Below are 13161 nucleotides of genomic sequence, written 5' to 3'. Positions count from 1 at the left end.
ATTTCCATCATTTGGCAAGTTTAAAGCCGTAGCTATCATTTCAACAGAGACACCATATACACTGTTATTCAAAACAACCTCAAATTTGTCCTCATCATCAACTGTTCTTAAAGTCCTATAAAAATCTTGAAAAAGTCTAGGGTAATACTCATTTGTACATTCACAAACATCCATCCATCCTTGAAACTCAAAAAGTTCTTTGAATTGAAAATTTACCTGTTCAAAGTACTCCCATTTGACAAATTTACAATCTAGCAGCGCCTTGTCCACTGAACCCGAAGATTTGACAGTGCCCTTTTTGCGTTGGGTATCAATCCCTCGCATTTTTCTCTTCTTTTTCTTTTCTGGCGTCGATACAGTGGGCTCGACAGCCTTGGATGGGTCGAAAGACCCACTAGTTGATTTTGATTCAGGTAAGTTTTTCTTCCCTTTCAATTTCTTTCGTAATGCAGCGACAGGGATATCGTCGGAGGCTGATGAGGATGACGAAGCAGCAGCAGCAATAGGAGACTTGCGTTTAGCACGAGCCATTCACAAAAAAAAAAAAAAATGAAATCTGACAATGGCTTTTCGGTAAGTGAGGAGTGGAAGAGAAAAAGAAAGACGTGAGGTCTGATGTTTGGGTTTGTTTGGCCGGAAAGAGAGAATGGGTTGGTTTTGGAGGTGTATTGTCGTGAACCAATGCAAAGGAGAGAGAGGGTGACGGTTTCATATGGCAGAGGATTTTAAGTTCTCTTGAGTCCCGCGCTTTTCTGTTTCACTGTACTTTATCCGAACATGTTTTCTTTCCCCCTTTTTTTTTATTTCAAACAAGTCTATCTATCTTTATATGCACGAATAAATATTTCTACATGTCTGACACAGCACTGAGAATGTGATATCAAATGTGAAAAGATAAATGCATTGCTGGACACGCAGAGAGTTTCAAGCACAATCACCTTTTGGTTTGAGATTTGAATAGTACACGATATAGCAAACTAATTTTAGTCATGCAATATTAGCATAAAACTTAGTAAACTAATTTCTCGAGTACACAAACAAGTTAGCTAATGTTCTTTAGAGATTTCTTAGCAAACTTATATCACAGTAAATCACTCACACATTGGACAAAATGAAATTATTATGAATAAAATTTCAAGCAAGTGGTTCACACATACCAATTTCCCTTCTAATTTTACAAAAGGTTTCTTCATTAAGTGGTTTTGTAAAAATGTCAGCAAGTTGATTTTTCGAGGCAACAAACTCTATTTTGATATTTCCATTTTAAACATGATCTCTAATAAAATGATGTCTGATCTCAATATGTTTTGTTCTTGAATGTTGGACTGGATTTTTGATCAAGTTTATGGCACTTGTGTTGTCACACCTAATTGGAACAAGATTATATTTTAAACCAAAATCTTGCAATTGTTGTTTCATCCATAAGATTTGAGCAACACAACTACCAGTAGCTATATATTCTGCCTCAGCTGTAGATAAAGCTACTGAAGTTTGTTTCTTACTGTGCCAAGAAACTAGTGCAAGACCAAGAAATTGACAAGTACCTGAAGTACTTTTTCTATCCAGTCTACTTCCAGCAAAATCAGAATCACTATAACCAACAAGATTAAATGATTCACATTTTGGATACCATAAACCAATTGAGTGTGTGCCAATGAGGTATCTAAAGATCCTTTTAACTGCACTCAGATGGGATTCTTTTGGACATGATTGAAATCTTGCACACAAGCAAACACTAAAGTGTTTGTCTGGTCTAGATGCAGTAAGGTACAAAAGAGAGCCAATCATACCTCTATAAAGCTTTGTATCTACTTCTTTACCTTTTTCATCATTGTCCATTTTAATTGTTGAACTCATAGGAGTGCCCATGCTCTTCAAATTTTCCATTTTAAATTTCTTTAGCATATCCTTGATGTACTTTGATTGATTTATGAAGATGCCATCTTTCATTTGCTTAATTTGAAGTCTAAGGAAGAATGTGAGCTCACCCATCATGCTCATTTCAAATTCATTCTGCATAATCTTAGAAAATTTCTTGCAAAGAGATTCGTTAGTAGCACCAAAAATTATATCATCAACATAAATTTGCACAATGAGCATATCATTATGATGCTTCTTAACAAAAAGTGTTGTATCCACTTTGCCTCTTTGAAAATCATTTTGTAAAAGGAATTTACTAAGCCTTTCATACCATGCTCTAGGAGCTTATTTTAAACCATATAAGGCTTTAGTAAGTTTATAAACATGATTTGGATGCTCATGATTTTCAAAGCCTGGAGGTTGTGCAACATACACTTCCTCATCAATATAACCATTTAAAAATGCACTCTTGACATCCATTTGATAAAGCATAAAATCCTTGTAACATGCAAAGGCACACAACATTCTAATAGCTTCAATTCTAGCAACTGGAGCAAAGGTTTCATCAAAATCAATCCCTTCCTCTTGGTTGTAGCCTTGAGCCACTAGTCTAGCTTTGTTCCTAACAACATTGCCTTTTTCATCCATTTTGTTTCTAAAAACCCATTTAGTACCAATAATTGAATGATCTTTTGGTTTAGGCACTAAATTCCAAACTTTATTTCTCTCAAATTGATTTAGTTCTTCTTGCATGGCAAGAATCCAACTTTCATCATTTTGAGCATCTTCAAAACATTTAGGTTCAATTTGTGAAACAAAAGCAGCATTATCAAAATATCTTCTCAATTGTGCTCTAGTCATCATCCTCTGAGATGGATCATCAATAATGTCTTCTTGGGGATGATTTCTATGGAATCTCCATTCTTTAGGTAAATCTTCATGTTGGGGCTCATTTACTTATAATTCTTCTAAATCTGGCATTTCTTCATTGATTTGATCTTCATTAGCATTATGGACATCTATTGTGGTTTCTCCTTGAGTTTCTTTATCTTTGTCATCAATTTGTTCCGTTTCTTGACTTGATATTATATTTTCTTTTCTAAAAACCTGCTCATTATTATCATCACAAATATTTTTCCTTCTGATAGAAGGGTTAGTCTCATCAAACAGAACATGAATAGTTTCCTCAATAACTAAAGTTCTTCTATTGAACACCCTATAGGCTTTACTCTTTGTTGAATACCCAAGAAAGATTCCTTCATCGGATTTAGCATCAAATTTCTTCAAGTTATCCTTCTTGTTATTTAAAATATAGCACTTACAATCAAATGCTTTGAAATATGAGATATTTGGTTTTCTTCCTTTCCACAGCTCATAGGGGGTCTTTTTCAAAATTGGTCTAATCAAAACTCTATTCAACACATAGCAAGATGTATTAACAGCTTCAGCCCAAAAGTACTTTGGCAAATTATTTTCACTCAACATAGTTCTAGTCATTTCTTGCAAAGTCCTATTTTTCCTTTCTACTACCCCATTTTATTGTGGTGTTCTAGGAGCTGAAAAATTATGGTTGATTCCATATTTATCATAATATTTCTCAAATAAATGATTTTCAAATTCAGTTCCATGGTCACTTCTTATAGATGAGATGCAAAAGCCTTTTTCATTTTGAACCATTTTACTAAAAGAGGTGAATTTTTCAAAAGTTTCATCTTTGTGAGCAAGGAAAAATGTCCATGTATATCTTGAATAGTCATCAACAATAACTAAAGCATATGACTTCCCACCAAGACTAGTAGGAGATACGGGTCCAAATAAATCAAGATGAAGCAACTCTAGTGGCCTAGTGGTAGACACAATATTTTTAGATTTAAAAGATGCTCTAGTATGCTTTCCTAGTGCACATGCTCTACATTGAAATTCATTCTCATAATTAATCTTAGGAAGACCATTAACAAGTTCTTTCTTAGACAATTTTAAGAGTGTATGCATGCTTGCATGACCCAGTCTTCTATGCCACAAATAACTAGAGTTATCAAGAGATACTAGACATGTACCATGATTAGTTTCAAAATTATTCATGTCAAGCAAGTAAACATTATTGGATCTATTTGCAATGAACAATGTGTCATTATCTAAGTTATTGATTGTACATAGAGAAGAAGTAAACTTTACCTCAAAACCTTTATCACAAAGTTGGCTTACACTTAGCAAGTTGTATTTCAAATCTTCAACAAGTGATACATCTTCAATACAAGGTTTGGTTCCAATTGTCCCATTTCCAATTATTTTTCCTTTCCCTTTATCTCCAAATTTTACATATCCTCCATCTTTCATTGTAATTTCTGAAAACTTGTCCTTTTCACCGGTCATGTGCTTTGAACAACCACTATCTATATACTATTTATCACTTTCCTTCATCCCTTTGAAACAAACCTCATTGTCACTTTCTTCTTCCTTTTGTAAACTCTCGACTTTCTCTTCAAGTGCCATCATACAAAGAAGAGCAGTTTCTTTGTCACTTGATTCATCATTTGAAGATTCTTCACTGTTGCTCCATACTATTTTCATAGCTTTCTTGCTCCTATCTTCTTTTCCTTTCTTCATTTTGAGTAATGGACATTTGGGCTTGATATGTCCAGGTTTGTGACACTCATAACATGCAATTTCTTCTTTTGAATCCCTGAAGTGTTTATCCTTGGGAGTATACTTTTTCAAGAATTTCTTGTATTTGCTTCCTCCCTTCTTGAAAGCTCTTTTAAATTTTCTTGCAAGCATAACCATTTCATCATCATCATCACTAGAAGTACTTGAGTTGTCACTTGAGTCAACTTTGAATGCAACTCATTTCTTCTTATCTTCATCCTTATTTGACTTGAGAGCAATGCTTTTCTTCTTCTTTTGCTCATTTTCAACTTCATCTTTCATGTATACCATCTCATGTGCAATGAGAGATCCAATGAGTTCATCATAAGCGAATGTTTTAAAATCCTTGGTATCTTGGATAACTGTAGTCTTTGCTTCCCAAGATTTTGGAAGTGATCTAAGAATTTTCTTCACAAGTTCAGCTTCCTCAAATCTTTTACCAAGCGCTTTGAGAAGATTTACAAGATCAGTAAACCTTGTACTCATATCCGCAATTGATTCTCTTGGCCTCATTTCAAACAGCTCATAATCTCGAATAAGAAGGTTTGCTTTGGACTCTTTGATGACATCAGTTCCTTCATAAGTGACTTCAAGCTTATCCCAAATTTCCTTAGCATATTGACATCCTGAAAACACGATTGTATTCATTAAGGTCAAGTGAGCAATGCAAAATATTAATAGCTTTAGCATTTATAGAAATTTTCTTCCAATCATTGTCATCAAATTCATCTTCAAGTTTTGGAACTTTTGTAGTTCCTGGACCATTCTTTTGAGGAACAAGTGGACCATTTTTAATAATTCTTCATGCATCAATATCTACAGATTGTATGAAATTTCTCATTCTTACTTTCCAAAATGAATAATTAGTGCCATTGAAGAGTGGTGGTCTAGTGATTGAGTAGCCTTCAGCTAATGGTGTGGGTATACCGGCAGTATTGCTAGATGAACCAGCCATTATGGATCACTCTAAGGTTGTAACACCCTAAGCAAGAGAGACAAGCTCTAATACCAATTTGTTGTCCCAAAACAGTCCAAGAGGGGGGGTGAATTGGACTTTAACAATTTTTCGGCTCTTGCTTGTAGCCTAATGAAAAATTGTGACTTTGTTCAACTAGGTGCTTTTCTATATATATATAATGAAAGTAATATGTGTTTCAACAATGTGTTCCTAAATTGCAATTCAAGCCTCAATCAATGTATATGGCAATATCTAACAAAACATGCATCATACAATATACAACTAATTTCTCAAGTCACTCAATATGTCCTCAAGTTTATCAATTCAATCTATTCAACCAACATTCAATATCATGTATACAAAGTAAAATTTAAATTGCACAAAAATAAGGAGGTCAAGGTTAGAGAGATCAAACACATTGATTTTTATAGTGGTTCGGCTTAACTAGCCTACATCCACTCTCTCAAAAAACCCTCTTTGAGTCTTCTCTCCACTATTTGCTTCTTTTGAAGGCAAGAGACCAAAAGCCCTTTACAACTTTTCAACACCAAGCTTTTACCAAGGTAGCTTGAAACCTTCACAAGTACTATCTCAAGCACTTACTCTCTCAAGCTTCAATAGGTGCTTGTACAACCTCTCTTAAATGCAATTCAATGTTGTAACACTCACTCTTACTCAATACAAATCAAACTATAAAGAAGAGATGAGTTGATTTGCCAATGTAGCTCAAAGACTTTAAAGCTCTTGAATGAAAGCAATAAATGAAAAATCAAGATTGGAGTTCAAATGTAAGCTTTCATCAAGTGTAAATGAAGTAAAGAAGGTGTATTTATAGTCCCAAATCATTTTAGACCGTTTGAAACCTTTTTGGAACGTTATACACACTGCCCAAGACAAAATGGCCGTTATTTTGTCCTTTTGTGCGAAGTTGAGCAGCTGTGATCATTTAGCAAACTAATGAAATTTTGGCAACAGTAGTAAACTGGTTAGCAAACTAATGTTTTAGAAAACACATTAGCAAACCAGTTAGCAAACTAAGTCAACAGCTGCATGTCTCAACTTGCAATATTAAATAAAATGATTTAGACCTTAAAAAAAATGTTCCAATAGTAGTGTCCAAGGTCATGATGAGAAAAAGTAATCAGAAAATAAAATTTCATTTTTGAGCTCCATTTGACTAAATTCTCATCTATTCTTTTCACATAAGACCTAAGACTCAATCTCTAACTCTATGACTTTCATACCTTTTCTTTGAGTCTTGGCTTTCATAGTCTTGTTCTTTTCTCATTTTGAATTTGTCTTGAAATGCCTTTGAGTATCCTTTCTCCTTATATGCAACTTCAAGAATTCTTTATGAATAAGACAAAGAATCTACACATCACTTTAAAGTTGGGTTAGATAGATTCTCTTTGAGTTTTGTTATCATCAAAATCAATGCTCATTTTGAGCTACACGGGGTCAACATACATCATATAGGATTATGCATAGAAATAACTATTTAATACCTCACTTATGGTATTCAGATCGAAGGTGAAGCAACAACAAAGGGTAGAGGACCTAGTGTATGGGACACATTTTCCAAGGAGACTCCAGGTATCTTTGAATGTGTATGAGCAAATTATTAATCTCTAAAATTCTTTATATATGTATCTGCAGAATGTTAATGATTTTTATGTAATATCGCAGAGAGAATATTGGATCACAGCAATGGAGATGTTGCAGTTGATTTCTACAATCGCTTCAAAGTATAATAGTCAAACTATTTTTCATTTTTTTTTCTTTAATGGATCAACAATAAAATTAAATAAATTGTGAAACTGATCTTGTAGGAAGATATAGCAAATGTGAAGAACATGGGTTTTAAAGGTTTCAGAATGTCCATTTCATGGTCCAGAGTTATACCTAGTAAGTATTATATCAATCATTTCAATTTTGATACATAGCATATTTATCATTTTCTAACTTTAGTTTTGAAATTTTAAATGTTCAGGTGGAAGGAGACGTGAAGGAGTGAATAAGGAAGGGATTAAATTTTACAATAATGTTATCAATGAAATTATAAGCAATGGTGATGATTTTCTCCTTTCATTTTAAAGGATTCAAATGACAAATAGAAAATTTATTCCTTCGGTATGTAGAAACCATGTTCAACATGGCATATTGAAGGGATGTGTTCTTTTCTATTCCCATTTCAAAAACATAATAAAACGCAAAATATTTATTGGAAAATTTGAACAAAATACAATTATTCAACTAGCATAAATTGATCTTCTAGTTTCTCTTTTTTTTTTTTTAAGGGAAAGAAGAAATTTTATCTTCCATGCACTACTCTTATTGAAGATGGAAATTATATCTAACTTCTAATTTATTTTGTTGCTAAATTCAAGATTGGGGCCTTTTTGTTACTATTTTTCATTGGGATACTCCTCAAGCTCTAGAAGACAAGTATGGTGGCTTTTTAAGTCGTAATATAGTGTAAGTAGACAACTTTATATTACATATAAAAAATTGATTGTTAGAAGTTTCATATCAATTTTATTCAACAATAATATTCTCATTTATCTAATAAAACATCTTATTAATTATTTGCATAAAATATAGGTATGATTATCTTGAATATGCGAATCTTCTTTTTGAAGAATTTGGTGACCGAGTGAAGTATTGGATGACTTTCAATGAACCATGGGCTCTTAGTGGATTTGCCTATGATGATGGGGGTTTTTGCACCTGGTCGATGCTCATCTTGGGTGAATCATCAATGTCGTGCTGGAAACTCTGCCACTGAACCATACATAGTTGCCCATCATCTGCTTCTTTCTCATGCTGCAGTTGTTCAATTATATAGAGAAAAATTCAAGGTATATATGTGTGTGTAATTAATTACTTAGTTTTTTTTTCCCTAGTAGAAATATATGCATATTTAGTTTTTCTTCCCAAGTAGAAATATAAGCATATTTGAGTTTCTTATTATATTGATTGTGCAGCTAATTCAAGGTGGCCAAATCGGGATAACATTCTTTACCTTCTGGTTTGAGCCTCTATCCAATGAATCAACGGATGTAGAGGCAGCGAAAACAGTGCTTGATTTCATGTTTGGATTGTGATTTTTTTTCCCCCTCCAAATTAGGCTAATAATTAAACATTTATTTGTACACAAGTCTATACATTTAGTTTTCATAATTTTCAGGTGGATGGATCCTATGACCTATGGCACATATCCGAGAACTGTGAGGGATTTAGTTGGAGATAGATTACCCAAGTTTACTGAAACAGAATCTAAGTTTCTTAGAGGATCATATGATTTTCTTGGGTTACAATATTACACTTCATATTATGCAAAACCGAATGCTGCAGTTGATCCAAATCATATTAGATACAAACCGATAATCATATTACCGAGACTCGTAAGTTCATGTGTATGTCTATATATGTGTATATATATATATATATATATATATATATATATATATATCTTTCTTAAAAAGTTTAGTTGACATGGTAATTTTGTTTTGTTTTTTTTTTGGCACCTGGTAGCATATGATTATGATGGTAATCTCATTGGTCCACAGGTTAGCATGCAAGACAATATAATAGAAAGAATATATAAGAAAGAGAATTGTACATTTATGGATGATATTATTGACATAAAAAATAAAATTTGGAGGCTTACTCATCCTGGTTTTACATTTTCCCAAAAGGCATCCGACATCTTTTGAATTACACCAAAGACACATACAATAACCCAATAATTTATATTACTGAGAATGGTAAGTAGTCTATGCCTTTCTCATGTAGAAATGCTAACTAGTTAATTAAAGTTACATTTTTTTTTTGCCTAATTTATTAAATTTTTCATACTCAAATTCAGGGGTTGACAATAATAATAATGAAACCCAACCCATTGCGGAAGCGCTTAAGGATGAATTCAGAATAGAATATTATCGAAAGCATTTATGGAATGCGTTGGGATCCCTCAAGTGAGTTTACAATTTCCAAGATACTAACATAGAGATTTTCGATAATCACTAAATATTTTTCCTAACATGGTTGGTTTTGGCAGGAATTACTCGGTTAATATCAAAGGTTACTTTGCATGGTCATATTTGGACAATTTCGAGTGGAATATTGGTTATACATCAAGATTTGGTTTGTACTATGTAGACTACAAAGATAACCTGAAAAGATACCCCAAAGATTCAGCTAAATGGTTCACAAAATTCCTGAGCCATTAACCTAAGAAGCCATTGCAATCGAACAAGATCTACGAGGTTACTTCAAGGAATTCAAGGAAGGTTGGCAAATACTACATAATGTAGCTTATGTTGCGCTTTTTATATGTCACTTGCAATAGAATAATATCATTGGACTACTCTCAGCTCCAATGACCTAGATTGTATTGTCTCCATTAATGAAGGCTCTATCTTTTATTTAAAAAAAAAAAAGAAAAAAAAAACTTCTTAGATCTAATTGGTTATGTTAATATTTATAATCTATTACAAACTAAATTCGACATTTTATTAATTGTTAGACTAAATTCTCTTTATCGCAATTATAGAAGCGTGTAACCCATGACAGAATAAAACAAACACAGTACAATATGATATTTATGTGGTTTATCCTTTTATTGAGGCTAAATCAACGAACATGAACAAGTGTCCCTATCTTTTGGACTTATAATCTTTCTCTATCCATATGTTAAAATTTAATAATCTCTCCCATATAATGTTTTTATTTATAGTGTTAATACTTCAATTCTAATTATAATAGAAATTTCTGTCAATTGCAAGTTGCCAATTTTTTTTTTTTTTCATTGATCATATATAAAAAAAAAATTCATCATCATTTTTTTTATGGATCATTTCATCAAAAAAAAAAAATTTTATTTTTTTTTTTTTTTTTTTTTTTTTTTTTTTTTTTTTTTTTCAAAATGAGAGTGATGAAGAAAAAGTTAAGCTTCCAGTTGGATTAGAACTTTTTTTTTCTTTGCCTCTGCTTTTTTTTTTTTTTTTTTTTTTTTTTTTTTTTTTTTTTTTTTTTAAGAGTTGTGTGTCACTCTGAATGATATATAAAGTTCATGGATAAAAAAAAAAACCTCTCTGCATCAATGCAAAAGTGTCTGCCATAGTAAAAAAAACTACAAACTTGTTCCCAATGTTGTTTAAAAACATTACTAACTGGAAAACTTCCTCAGCTATTATTCTGTGTTATGCTTGGTGTGTACAAGATATGTAATGGAGGACAAGAGATCAGAGAATTCATTAATGGCATACTACTTTCCAACCAATTGTATTTGTTGTTCTAGCTCCAATTTTTAATATAACCATGAGGCCTGCTTGCAAGGCATTCTTCATCCAGTTGATATCAATGAATGAGAATTTTTATTTCAAATGAAAATTTATGAAATTTCAACATTATGTTAAATTCAAATACCTTGTAATTTGAAATTCACACATATCCAAAATGAGCTTTACATAATTATTGAAAACTGGCGGTGTACCGCGTTTCTGCGGTAGCTATTTAATTTTTTTTAATAAATTTTGTAAAAATTAGAAAAAAAAAACTCAAATCAGGTAAAAATGTTTTGCCTTTTAGGTATGAATTGAACTAATAAAAAAATTATTAATAATATTTTTCTTCAAATGACATATTAATAATGTTGTAAAAAAAAATTACATGACCTATATATCTTTCTGTGGAAAGTGAAAAGGAAAAAGATCAGATATATTTATTTTTGTGAATATCTAAGAAAAATAATTGGTGGTATGTACACTACTGCTTGAAATGAGGGGAACAGTACTTATGTTCAAACTTATTATTTCTTTTTCTTTTCTATGAGAGTGATTTAAATTTTATTTTCATGGTTCGGTAGTAATTATTTATTTAATTAATACTTATATTATAAATTTAATGAGTTTTTCAGGTCGGTCACACAATCCAAGTATTTCACAATCCTATATAAAAGAAATGGCATTGTGAAATTACAAAAAAAAAAGTTTCACAATATATATAAAAAAAAAATGGCATTGAAATTTTTTATTTTATTTTGCTACAGCAAATAAAAAAAAATTTTATTTTAAAAAATAGTTTTATTATGTCTTTTAGAACTTTGTAATAAAATATAATAAATCTATTTATGTAATTTAAAGTTAGAAGGATCTTCTTTGCTTTTATGTAATTGTTTTCTTTTGAAATCTACAAAAATGTAGTATTGAATAACTGGGTGGCATACATCTTACATTCAGAATCTGTAGTGATCCAATTTGTTTTCCTATCATGGAGAGGACAGGAATTGAGTGAAATCATGTTCAGGGTCAGATCAGTAGTCTTGGAAGAAAAAGCCATTGAAATAGATAAATAAGCTGAGGAAGTGGTGGAGCAGCTTTCAACATCCCATCCAAAACTGATAGCCAAAAGATGATGCATGGTGGTGGGGAAAAGAGTAGTAGATAATAAGATAGTGTTGGTGCTGTTATTATTAGTTTCCTAGTTACCTGAGGTGCAATAGAAACAGCTAAAATGATTCTCATTCAATATATTCTTGTAGGCATGAGATCATACTAAATGACTACTTTCTTAAATTCTGATACCTTAATAAAGATTATGCCAAATTATTGTATACAATTGATGACTAACCAGCATCATAACTATCTACAAAGATAAATGAAGAAATGGGAATAGGATTGTTGTTTTGGTTCTTAAATGGAGCAATGAATAAGAAAAAGCTACATATGAACCTAAAGAGAAATTTTGATGCAAAATAGCATCTTTGAAGGCATATTTTTAAGATTTTAATCATTATTTTGGATGGAAGTATATCTTTGAATAGAAAATAAAGAAAAGTTGCAAATAAAATATAAAATAATATTCTAAGAGCTCATTTCCATCTCATTGTGCTCTTTGCCTGCTATGGTAGTTCTGGTGGTATAACTTTCTTCCAGCATATGTGAAAACTGAGTGAATGAACATAAAAGGTGCAAGGCCAATCTGCTGACATTTTCTGCTACCAATTTGTTATGACTATTATGCAGCAATTCTAATATCCAAGCCTCACAATTAGGAGCCTTAAACGACAATGCAGAAGTTCGGATGGAACATGAATGGATCTTCATTATGTAAGCCAGGTAAGAGTGGAATTGGTGGAGTCCTTAGAGATTCGAATGGTTTTTTCATCTGCATTTTTTATTGTACTACTGGTTTTTTCAATGTTTCTGAGTTTAAAGCTCTTTCAAAAGCTTTGGAATTATCTCTAGTCTCCCTTTGCATTTTAAATTTTGGTGCTGAGGTTATACTTGAGTCGGATTCAAAGATTAATCTCTTGGTCAATGAAATTAGACACTGTTCCTTGGCGTGCTAATGCTGTTGTTAACTCTATTTCTGCTGCTTAAATGCTCTTCCTCCAGTGCTATTTTCTTATTCTCTTAGGTAGGTAGATTTTGTAGTTGAATCCTTAGCAAAACTAGGTGTCTTTTGGTCTGATGATCTGGTTGCACTACTTTGGTTTCAATTTGACATCTTGTAAAGGAAAAGGCTGGTCTATAGGTTGGGTGTATCAGGGACTGCCTGATAGCATGGGTTGGCTAGGAGGCCTTCTTCCTTGTTTTTGATCATTTTTATTATAAATTTCTCTTGTTTAAAAAAAAAAAAAGGCACAGAAGTTCGAATTTTAATATTCTCGGTCTTCAAAGAAAGTGTTTGGG

General features: G+C 32.1%; 1 pseudogene; it reads left to right on the top strand.

The window, feature by feature from the left end:
* The first annotated feature begins 549 nt into the window (after window positions 1-549).
* On the top strand, window positions 550-9426 carry LOC110669307 (cyanogenic beta-glucosidase-like; annotated as a pseudogene).
* Window positions 9427-13161: the final 3735 nt, after the last annotated feature.

This window comes from Hevea brasiliensis, chromosome 14 (genome assembly GCF_030052815.1).
Source record: "Hevea brasiliensis isolate MT/VB/25A 57/8 chromosome 14, ASM3005281v1, whole genome shotgun sequence".
NCBI lineage: Eukaryota > Viridiplantae > Streptophyta > Magnoliopsida > Malpighiales > Euphorbiaceae > Hevea > Hevea brasiliensis.
Note: the sequence above shows the minus strand (reverse complement) of the source record. Positions and strands in the feature narration are given on the sequence as shown.